We start from the raw sequence: 11566 nt of genomic DNA, 5'->3' as shown, positions 1-11566 counted from the left end.
GAGAGAGAGAGAGAGAGAGAGAGAGACAGACAGAGAGAGAAAGAGAGAGAGAGAGAAAGAGAAGCAGGTCATTCTAACTTCAGCCATACTGCTAAGACAGAACTGAGAAACCTTTCTTGTAACTCCAAGCTCATGAACTTTGAGGCAGGCCAGTTCTAAACATAGTCATACTCAACACTCTCCATCCCTTTGTCAACCCTTCTTTCCTCACATTGGTTGGGTTATCTGAGATGCAGATATCAAGACAGGTTTAGATTTATTGCAAGAAACAACTGTGAGAACAAAAAGGGGAGGGACCCAGAGGAGGCTGGGAGAGCCATTAGACCACGATGCAGGTCTGACATCTGTGAAGAGAGAGGAAGGAGGATTGGAGAGGTAGAGTCCCAGACTGCAGTGCCATTCTAAAAACGTTTTGGCTAGGACGGTGGGAAATTCTTGAGCCAAAGTCCACATCAGAGGAATGCCACCTTTTGCAGGAACTGAGTGGCTTAGTATCCCTGTCGTGCTTACTCTTTGGCAGAGAGCAGCCGAGGGGGGTGTGGCCTCAGTGTACATTCAGTGGTGCGTTCAGAGCTCAGCAGCTGGAGCCGTCAGTCAATTATGCACTTGGTAGCAGGAGATCTGAGAAGCACATTTTCAGGGCCTCTAGCCTTTCTTCTTGTTCTCTTCCCTCTCTTCCTTCTTCCTTTTGTTCTTTCAGTCAACATTTTTGGAGTGCCATTTAGGTTCTAGAGTTGGTGGCAGGTACTGGTGCTATACGATGAATAAGACAAGCATGGTCTTCACCCTTACAGAACTTGCATTCATTCTTTTGAATGACTTTCACAGAGTTCTGTTGAATAATCTCAACGGAAAACACTTTTTAGTGGAGAAAGGAGACTTATCTAGCTCTATGTCTTCCCTCCCAACTTCTTCACCCCAAAGAAACTAGCCAATTAATCTTGAACATTATTAAGATGACCATATTTCCTAAGCCCAAACTGAAGCCCTTCTCATTTGCGAATTTATGTACAGCAAAAGTCATAAGGAAGTGTGAAAGTTAAATCACATTTCTTTGTAGAACTAATGATTCACCTTCAAGAGCTAGGGAAAATTCATGGCATTAGAAATCCAGGGGGTATGTTACATATAGCAAACAGGTTGACTTAGACTTATTTGGATGCAAACACACAGATTCATCTAAATTCTTCATAGTCTTATCATAAAAATGCACATGCATGAGAACTCAGGAAAAGCTATTCAGCTGGGCTTAGGAAGATCAAATGCTCCAGCAGAATCTGGGCCACACAGGGACTGGAAGTGGAATTGTAAGGTCATTTGGAATCCTGGGCGGTTCCAGGAATGTTGGCCTCTGGTCTGCATGGATCTTGCTTGTGGTGTTCCACTGTCTCATGACTCATCTCTTCTTCATGGCTTGTTCTCTTCCTACTGAGTTCCTCAACCCCTGTCCTTTACATTTTCTTGGTCTCATCATTTCTGACCCTCAGAATTTGACCCTGCTCACGATCCATCTTGGGCCTTCTGGTTTCTTTCTGTCTCAAGATCTTTTTTGCCTTCTGTTGCTAAATGCTTCACTCTCCCGGTGTTTCTCAGTCCAAATTCAAGAGAGAAACAAAAATCTATTTGGGCAAAGTTTTCTTTTATGACAGTCCATGTGATCAGTACTGTATTGGGGACTTTTGTTCAGAAGTGCCATCAAGATCCAATCAACTAGGAGGATCCAGTTGAATTCATGTAATTTCACATATGCTGCCCAAAGTTTCCGCTTCTTCCGGAGGAACTAGTATGCCAATTTCCATTAGGGAAGAACTTCGGCTCTGTGGCTGAAGATATATCATTGTGAAAGACTTATTTGGTTCTGTACTACAGTCATGGCAAATGAAATAGCATTATTCACCTGCTAAATTGGGGGATTATTTTTTTTACATTCACAAATCCACTGTTCATGTTTCCTCGACTGCTGGAGTGGGATGGCTTTTAAGATATGGTGTGTTAAATCCAGCCTCTATACGAGAATGCTGTTGGATGTTCCGCATTCACTATTTCCTCTGGTTAGATGACAATAATTGTGTGTGGTAGATATGGCCCACATTTTACAGAAGGCAAGACTGAGATGCAGACAGATCATGGAACCAGCAAGTACCAGGGCCAGGATTCAGATTCCTGGCCGCAGGCTGATCGTGACTCCATTCTGTATTGTTTCATCTTCAACATCCCACATCCCACACCCTTCAAGAGGAACTTTATGCACAGCTCAAATAGTGCTCAAAACACTCCTCTTTGTTCTGACACACTGGTTTCCTCAGGATCCGAGGAATGTGTGTGTGTGTGTGTGTGCATGTATCTTTGTGCTTTACATAGCTCAGAATCCCCATGACCATGAGACTCATGAGAAAGTGACCAGGAGCCATCTTATGCCCTCTTCATGTTGTGCTGAGCCTCTTCCACGCACCTGCATTAGGGTGGCAGAAATGGTTTTGGATTAGAGGGAATTAACAGATCTGAGTTCAAACCTGGGTTCTGCTAGGAGACCTTGGGCCAGGTTTTTTTCTGGTGACAAATGAAGCTTCTTTGGGTCTCAATAGACCATGGTACAAGGGAAATGTGGGCTCCTGCAGCCTATCTCTCCTTTGAAAGTTTGCTGGCTTTGGCTCAGGGTCTTCAAGGTAGACAAAGCACCTTCACAACCCGTTGCTGAGTGCAGCTGGAGAATGCTGTGTTTGGAAAACTGGAGGAGGCCAGGTGAACCCTAAAAAGGGCTTGAATTTTGAGTCAATGCTACTTTCCATCTGATTCAGGGCCTTTCACGTGGGAGGAATGTGAAATACAGCTGAGTGGGAGAGAATAATTCTCCATACTCTGAATTAATTTTCTCCAGCTGGTTCCCAAGCCCATGCCTTTGATTCATCAAAGCCCACAGTTTCACACGTATCATCCTGGCCTGCCTGGAGGCCTGGTCTGAGATGCAGAAGGCTGCCCAATGGGGTGTCCATTGCCATCTCTCTTGTTCATTAATCACCGAGTACAATGGCATGTGTCTTGGTACGAGGCTTATAGTAGTAAGCGAAACACATATGGCCTCTTCTTTCAGATTTCTTACAATCTGGAGGAGGACATAGTAGATCAATAAATATAAGTATGCAATTCTAACTTCTCAGGAAACTTTTTAGAAATCCCATGGCGAATAATCAAATGGTGCTAGTGTCTTAAAAAAAAAAAAAAGCCTGCCTTGTAGTGTTACACATTACAGGTAAGATCTTACTGGGCCAGTGAAAGCACCACTTAGGATGTCCACATCCCGTATTGGAGTACCTGTGTTCAGGTCCTGGCTCTGCTTCCAATTCCAGCATCTTGCTAATATCCATCCTGGGAGGCAGCAGGAGATGGCTCATGTACTTGGGTCCCTGCCATTCAGGCTCCTGGCTTCGGCCTGGTCCACATTCAGCTATTGGAGGTGTGTGGGGAGATGTGTGAATGAGAGGTCTCTGACTGTCTCTGTCTCTCTGCCTTTCAGGTAAGTGTAAAATAGCTAACAGGAGAAAGAACAAGAAACAAACGAAAGCTCCTTGTGAAAATTCCTCTAAGTATCCCCGTGGTTTTGCCATAGCAAAACTCGTTTACAGTGAGATCTAGAAAATCACAGTTCCGTCTGCAGAGTGGATGCTATCGCAAAGCTGACACGCCCCAGTAATCTCCTTAGGAGCAACAAGGGCAGAGTCAGATTTTCCTGGTCCTGTAATTAGTCAGGCCTGTGTTTAAATTCCCATCCCTCCACTTATTATCTGGGTAACCACAGACGACTTACTTAATCCCTCTCAACATATATGTGCCATTTATGAAGTAGCTGGGATTACTGTGTGGTTTTACATGAGGTATGAAGTCAAAATACTTGGCGCATAGTAGATGTTCACTAAATAGCCATTGTCAATCCTTTCCCAGAGAGTGAATTAGTGGCAAGATAGCCTCTGAGCTAAGCAGTGGGAGAAAGAAACTGTTACTTTTTTTTTTTTTTAAACTAGACTTAGTGCTTCCTTGGATCATTTTTGTATTTATTTCTATTAAGTAATTAAATCATACTGTGTGCAGGGCTAGGTATGTGTGGTTATGAGGATGCAATGGAATACAAGACACAATTCTTGCCCCCTATGGAGATGTTTATAAGTTTTCTTTGCCTTTGATTTCTTTCTTTCTTTCCTCGCTCTCTACTTTTCTCCCTTGCTCCTTCCTTTCCTTCTGCCACCAGCAGGCTTTTCATGTGGAATCATGTTTTAGAATAACATTTGAAATTGTGTCAGGTCCAGTGCTGTGGCATAGCAGGTAAAGCTGCCGCCTGTGGCGCCAGCATCCCATATGGGAGCCAGTTCGAGACCTGGCTGCTCCACTTCCGATCCAGTTTTTTGCTATGGCCTGGGAAAGCAGCAGAGGATGGCCCAAGTCCTTGGGCCTCTGCACTGGCTTGGGAGACCTGGAAGAAGCTCCTGGCTCCTGGCTTCGGATTGGTACAGCTCTGGCCATTGCAGCCATTTGGGGAGTGAATGAGCAGATGGAAGACTTCTCTCTCTCTGCCTTTGCCTGCCTGTAACTCTCTGCTTTTCAAATAAATAAATACATCTTAGAATGACACTTGAAATTGTATGGGAAGTAGTGAACATAGAACTATAGAAAATGATGGCAGAAAAAGGCTGGGGGAAGTTTTCCTTCCTCTACTCTTTTTTTTTTTTCCCTTGTATGATCAAGAGCCCATCATTTGGATCCTATTGCTATAGAGAGTGACTCTCCCGTGGAAAGGACCAGGAAAACTATTTGTTATATAGAAGCATTGATTACAACCATGTGGGCCAACAGCCTGCCATGGAAATAATCCTGTTATTCACGTCACTCTTTACAGCAATGTACCATCCTGGAAACTGACCCGTGCTACTCGCTGCAGGGACCCAGGCCAGAGATGATTTATAAGCCTTTATTTCATGGCTGCTCCCAACAACTGCAGACTGAGGTGGGGAAGGGGCAGAGGTTCTGCATAAATAGAAAAACAAATGTATAGTTGTGGGCCTTGCTCTCTCTGCCTTTGTTTCCCACCCTCCCCCTTTCCAAAAATAAAATGCATTGTTCCCAAGGAGTGGAATTTGAAGTGGCAGCTGTCTGCCTGGCTGACTCCTTCCCAAAGAGCAGGGCCCAAGGAAGTAAAGAGGCTTAACTTGAGTTTGTTCTGTCCTCTATGGCCACCGGGATGCAAGCTGCCAAAATAGCTGCATTCACAGGGTGTGTCCGGCAGAGACGAACACGCCCATTGCTCATTCATTTACGAGTGACGGATGCACATGCTTTGTGGGCACCTATGTCTTTGCACCCTATCTTCATCAGAAAGCCTTCTCAAAATAATGTAATTTACAAAGAATGGCCTAGCACTCCTTCTGCCTTCCTCCACTCTCTGAAAACCACTCCGCTTGCTCTGTATCAACAACTCAAATGAGGCTTGATTTTGATTATGCACCCATTAACCCAAGGGAAGGTAGACATGGAGGTCCTGCTGTGCTATAGGGCTGGCCTTTACAAAAATTTCAGACCTACCAGATAATAACTTGAAGCTGCTGACTTAAGGTTGTTTGCCAGGGAGGGTATATGTTTTATTCAGGAAAATTATGTGGGCAGAATTTGTGTGCATAGTCAAGGTTTCTGGAATTGGGGTAAATGGAATTGACTTCGTTCAACCAACACTGATTAAACCCCTTGGTGTGTTGGGGCCAGTGCTGGGTGCAGCAGGTTAAAGCCCGGGCCTGAAGTGCCAACATCCCATCTGGGCACTGGTTTGAGACCCAGCTGCTCCACTTCCAATTCGACTCTCTGCTATGGCCTGGGAAAGCAGTAGAAGATGGCCCAAGTTCTTGGGCTCCTGCATCCACGTGAGAGACCTGAAAGAAGCTCCTGGCTTCAGACTGGCACAGCTCTGGCCATTGAGGCCAACTGGGGAGTGAACCATTGGATGGAAGACCTCTCTCTCTCTCTCTGCCTCTCCTTCACTCTCTGTGTAACTCTGACTTTCAAATAAATATAAATAAATAAATCTTTAAAAAAAATCCTTGGTGTAGTTAGTACAAGAGATTTGTGTAAAATAATCCATCTTCTCTTTAGAAGGCCAGTTCCAAGTTTAATGTCAACAGGGATATGAAGAAAGGATGACAGGGTGTGTCCAGGAGCATCAATCTCAGATAGTGGTGTGAGAAAAGCTCCAAAGAGATGGCATTAGGTCTTAAGGAAATTGTTCCTGGACTCATTTTGTCAATAGACGCTAAGTAAATGTACTAGAAATTATGGGTAGTGGCAGAAGATCCCCACAACCATCCATCCATCCATCCATCCACCCATCCATCCACCCATCCACCCATCCATCTCATTTAGAAAGTTGACTGGAGGTAGGCATTTGGAATACTGGTTAAGATGCTGGGGGCAGGGGGAGGCGGCACCATGGCTCACTTGGTTAATCCTCCACCTGTGGCGCTGGCATCCCATATGGGCACCAGGTTCTAGTCCCGGTTGCTCCTCTTCCAGTCCAGCTCTCTGCTGTGGTCTGGGAGGGCAGTGGAGGATGGCCCAAGTGCTTGGGCCCCTGCACCAGCGTGGGAGACTAGGAGGAAGTACCTGGCTCCTGGCAGCACTGGCTGTGGCGGCCATTTGGGGAGTGAACCAATGGAAGGAAGACCTTTCTCTCTGTCTCTTTCTCACTGTCTGTAACTCTACCTGTCAAATAAATAAAATCTTAAAAAAAAAAAAAAAAGATGCTGTGTGGGACACCTACATTCCATGTCAGAGTGCCTGGGTTCACGTTCCAGCTAAATCTTTTGATTCCAGATTCCTGCTACTGTGCACCTTGGGAGGCAACAGGTGATGGTTCAAGACATTGGGTCCCTGCCACCCATGGGAGAGACTCAGATTGAATCTCTGGCTTCTGCTTTCAGCTTGGCTCAGTGCTGGCTGTTGTGGGCATTTGGGGAGTAAAAGAGTGGAGGGGAGATCTTTCTGTCTACCTCTTTCCATCTGCCTGTCTCCATCTTTCCACTTATCAAATAAATTAAAATAATTTTAAAAATTGACTACATGCCATAAAAAGAGCAGTTACAAGACTGAATTATAAATGCCTCTCTGCGGGGGGCGGGGGGGGGCTCCAATCGAAAAGGAAACAAAGTTGCTAAGCCTTCGCTCAATAAGGCCGCTAAGCCTTTGCTGGAGTTTGCGGCACTTCTGCATTTCAGTGACTCAGCGTTTCCAACAATCCAAGATGGCCCCCGGGGAGGAACCTAGCCTGACAGGAGACTTCCATACTTGTGAACAGTATGAGTCCTCGGCTGTGACTGGTCCTTGAGGGCGTGCCCGGCTCGTGTCCTGCCTTACCTTTCAGCTGGTTAGCTCAGTTCCCTTGTGCCCTGGACAGCCCCCTTTCTGTGTCTATAAAAGCTTTCCCCCTCCCAATAAAGTGGAGAACCCGGCTGTGCCCTGGGCGTTGACTGATCTCCTGGCTCTGGTGTGATTCCTTTGCCACCGACACTCCTCATCCCGCTCGGCCCCTGAGCTCCCCAGGCTGGCCCTGAGGAGCTCTATTGGACCTGCTGCCCTGTGACGAGCAGCACCTCTCCAAAGATATCTACTTGTCCTGGTCCCTGGAACCCGTGAAAGTGACCTTCTCTGGAAAAGGGTCTTAGCAAATGTAATCAAGTTGAGGATCCCAGGATGAGATCATTGTGGATTGTCCAGGTGGACCCTAAATTAATGACAGGTGTCCTGATGAGAGACACACAGGTTGGGACATATGAGAAAAAGGCCGCATGAACACGGAGGCAGAGGCTGGAGTCAAGAACGCACGGAGCCAGGAAGAGGCCAGGAAAGATTCTTTGGAGGAAGCACAGCTCTGTTGACATCTTGATTTTTGACTTCTGGTCTTGAGAGGGTAAATTTCTGTTGCTTTAAGCCACCAAGTTTGTAGTAATTTGTTGCTTTAGTTCTAGGGAGCTAATATAGAGCACAAGCTGGTGGTGTTATCTGAAGTCCATGGCTGGAAGCTAGCTCATTCAGAGGTTTCAGAGGCCTTTGCAATTCATTCATTTGGCTGCGTCCATAAGCAAACAACTCAGGGCCACTATGTATTGGGCTCTGTTCTTGGTGCTGAGAAAACGAAGAAGAGAAAGACAAAACTCGGCCCTTAAAGGAGCTCTCTGATGGAATCCCAGCAGAAGCATCCTGTGGAGTGAGAAAGGCCCTTAGAGTTGTGTCATAGGAGAGCCATAGGGGGCTGAGTGTGTTTTGGGAGGGAGATAAGTAGTTCACCAAAACTGAGCTCCATGCCCAATGGTGTGGGTGTGCTTGAGACCAGGGGACATTTGTTTCCACAGAAAGCACTTCCATAGAGTGAGTACAATTTCTCTACCCTACCCTTAGATGACTCACTTAAGAAGAGAGAAGTGTGGCTCTTACCTTATGGGAGAGGAAGACAGCAGCGTTCTATCTTGAGTAGGCTGGTGTGTGTGTGTAACTGTGTTTGGACAAAGTTCCATGCAACGTTGTGAGCCTGGTTTTGAAGCCTTACCAACTGGGGTTAAGTGTTGTTGGGATCACTTGGCCATCTCCAGATAGGGTGGCACAGGAGAAGGGAGTGTCTGTCAGAGCAGAAACAGCCTCCTCAAGAGCTCGACCTGAAGCAGAGGGATGAATTTCATGAAACTTCTCAAAGGTGCTGTTTTGTCTCTGAGCTTTGTTCAAACACAGTTATGCATTAATTTGTGGAACACCTGCTTATTTATGAGCTTAACGAGATGGCACAGTGCTTAGGGTCAAGGTAGGATGCTCTTGGGAAACAAGAAAACTCTATCTGGACCTGACTAGTCATTTGGGGGATGAGACACAGATCTTGCCCGTGCAAAGCAATGTACAGCCGGGTGTGTTTAGTGCCAAATGTGAGCTATATAGATAGACATGGCCATGCCATTCATGGTACACAAAGGGAGGTCAGAGAGGGCCAGCATGGTCAGGAAAGGCTTTCTGGGGAATTAGTGACTTGTGGGGGCTGTTGAAAGATAGGCAGAATTTAGATGAGAACAGATAGGGGTTGGATAGGTCTTCTTATTGCCCTCATTCCCTTTCCTAAGCCCTGGGTAGGAAGAAGACAGCATGCCCAAATGTCTACCATCAAGTCAAAGTGTCCTCAGGGACATAGATGAAATTTGTATCAGCTGGGACATCAAATCCTGGTAAAATTGTATTGGGAGACAAGAAGAAATAATTTTCTTTTAAAAAAAGTAGAAAATGTAAATTGTGGCCTTGCCTAGCTGCCAAGGTGTTGGTATGTAATCCTTCAGAGAGTGGGGAGAAATTTCTGTTTCCTTTTGTCTTAAAAAGAATAAAGCTTATTTTACATTCCAAAAGTAATAATGCTCTTCACAAAAGTAGGAGGATTATGGAAAAGAAGGAAGATACATAATCTGGGATCTCCCTTTAAAGAAATGATGGTTGTCAGTACTTTCTCTGCATAAAGTTGTTAAATGGTTGCAGAAAGCACATTTATATCTTGTTTTTGAACCTTGTCATTGGAACATGGGCATTTCCTATGCTATTTCAGTCCTCTAGGAACATGGTTTTCAATGTTCACATCCAGGAGTTGCACATGAATTTACTTACTCCTTCCCCTATGGTTGAATATTTGATTTATTAACACTTTTTCATTATTATAAATCATGCTGGGATGAGTTTCTTCATGTGATAATCTTCTTCCATATTTACGATTATTTCCTTTGGCTAGATCTCCTAGATGGGGAATCACTGAATCAAAGGGCATGAGCATCTTTAAGGTTCTTTGAACATTCTGCCAAATTGCTTCCTTGGGGGTTGTTGAGCTTTGGAAGTACATGATGAAAGATGAGTCTCATAGCTGAGGACAGGCAGGGCCAGGCCAGAGAGAAAGAGCATTCCAAACATTCTAGCAGGAAGAGACATTCCAGTCACCAAAGCCGCAGCCCTGGTGATGTGCTGTCCTGATACGAAAGCATTGCGGGTGTCCCTGCCATTTATAGACATTCTTCCCTACAAGGGCAGCAGTGCCCCGGGCAGACTGGCCTTTTTTCTGTTCTTAGAGCTCACCAAGTTCATTTCCACCACAGTGCCTTTGCGCCCACTGTGTTCCCCTACTGGGAATGCTTTTTTCTCAGAACTTCCATGCCTAGTGCCTTCTCATCTTCGGCCTCTAGCCACTTCTAACATGTTGACTTCATTCATAGTGCTTATTATTCCTGGTGCATGATCAATGCTCAAAAGATATTAATAGAATGACTGAATGATTAATAGAATGATTAATAGAATGATTGAAGTCATTCATTTACTCATTTAATCTTCAGATATTTTCTAAGGTCCACTTTAAAATATCCCCATTGCTTTTAAGATGAAGAGGAAAACAGCCTATAGTAGGATTTCCAGAACTGAGCCCTATCCAACCTCTCCCGGCATAGCCTGACCCACATCCTTCTATCAGTCACATTTCTTTATGTTCTTGACTGTTCCACGCTTATTACCGCCACAAGGCCTTTTCACATGCTGTTCCCTGTGCTTGGAACATGCCTCTTATTGTATTTACTTTGTTAAGTCTACTCATTTGTCATATCTCCAATCAACGACACTTCCTTAGAAACCTTCTTTGACCCCTCCTTCAAGGTCAGGTTTGCCTCTAATATGGACTCTTTGTGGAAGGTAGTCTCCAAAATGGTCCCCAGTGAACCACACCTTCTGGCATGCATGCATTTTTGTGGTCTCCCCTCTATGTATCTACTCTAGCCCTCTGACTCGTTTTATTTTTGCCTAATAGAATATGGTAGAAGCAACACTGTGTTGTTTCCAAGATGAGAAAATAAGAAGCCTTGCATCTTTCACTGGGCCTCTTGGAATGCTTGCTCTTGAGACAATGCCCCCTCTCAGAACCCAGCCACCTGCCACAAGAATTCTAAGCCACATGGAGAAGCTATGATAGGTGCTCTGGCCCAAAGCTCCAGCTTGAGGCCTGACAGCGAGATGCTTGGGGCATCTGCGTGGTAGGAGTTGCAGAGGAGGCAGGGGTTTGCCTCCCTAAAGGTAAGCTGGAAAGGCAGATCCTCCCTGTTTGTCCTCTGACAGATGGGTCGCAACATGTGCCCTGAACTCAGCCAGTTGCATAGTCTTGCTTGGGTCGAGGAATCTGGAGCTAGAGAAGGCTCAGGATTCTAGTGGCTCTGCAGCAGTCAGCATCTGGTACCGAGTATGGCAGCACTGACACCCTCATCCATTCTTCAGAGCTGTCACCTTGGCTGTGCTATGGCTGCCTGACTTTCGTAAGCTGCTGCCCATTCATTTACAGATTGGTTCTCCAGATTTGCTGGTGATCTTCGGAGCCACTTGATACTGTTCCAGAGATTTAGTTTCTGTATAGGGTAGCAAGAGCTGTTTCCAGCCATATACGACTAAGGATGCCTCCTCACATTATGGAAGATGTTCATGGTGGGAGCAAATGTGCAGGAAACAGAGATCTGGTGGGGCCTTCGTAACAAATGTCTTA

Source organism: Lepus europaeus, chromosome 18 (genome assembly GCF_033115175.1).
Source record: "Lepus europaeus isolate LE1 chromosome 18, mLepTim1.pri, whole genome shotgun sequence".
Taxonomy (NCBI): Eukaryota; Metazoa; Chordata; class Mammalia; order Lagomorpha; family Leporidae; genus Lepus; species Lepus europaeus.
This window is presented reverse-complemented; position numbering follows the sequence as displayed.